Here is a 270-nt window from a genome sequence, read left to right as displayed (position 1 = left end):
TTTTTCAACCGGAGATGTAGTGATAGGACAAGGTAATGACTTTAAACTGAAAGAGGGTAGATTAGATACTAGGAAAAAAAAAAACAACAGATCTCCTCGGCAATAAAAAGGGTGGGTTTTGTTTTGGACGCAGCTTTCGGCCTGGGTTGGGTTTTGCTCCCTCTCTTCTGGCTTCGGTGCGGTGCTGGATTCCCTGATGGCGACACGGGAGGGAGGGAGAGGGGAGGGCGGCCAAAAAAAAAGAAAAAATTAAAAAAAGGAAAAAAAAAA

This window comes from Nestor notabilis, unplaced genomic scaffold (assembly GCF_000696875.1).
Source record: "Nestor notabilis isolate BGI_N333 unplaced genomic scaffold, ASM69687v1 scaffold22263, whole genome shotgun sequence".
Lineage (NCBI taxonomy): Eukaryota > Metazoa > Chordata > Aves > Psittaciformes > Psittacidae > Nestor > Nestor notabilis.
Note: the sequence above shows the minus strand (reverse complement) of the source record.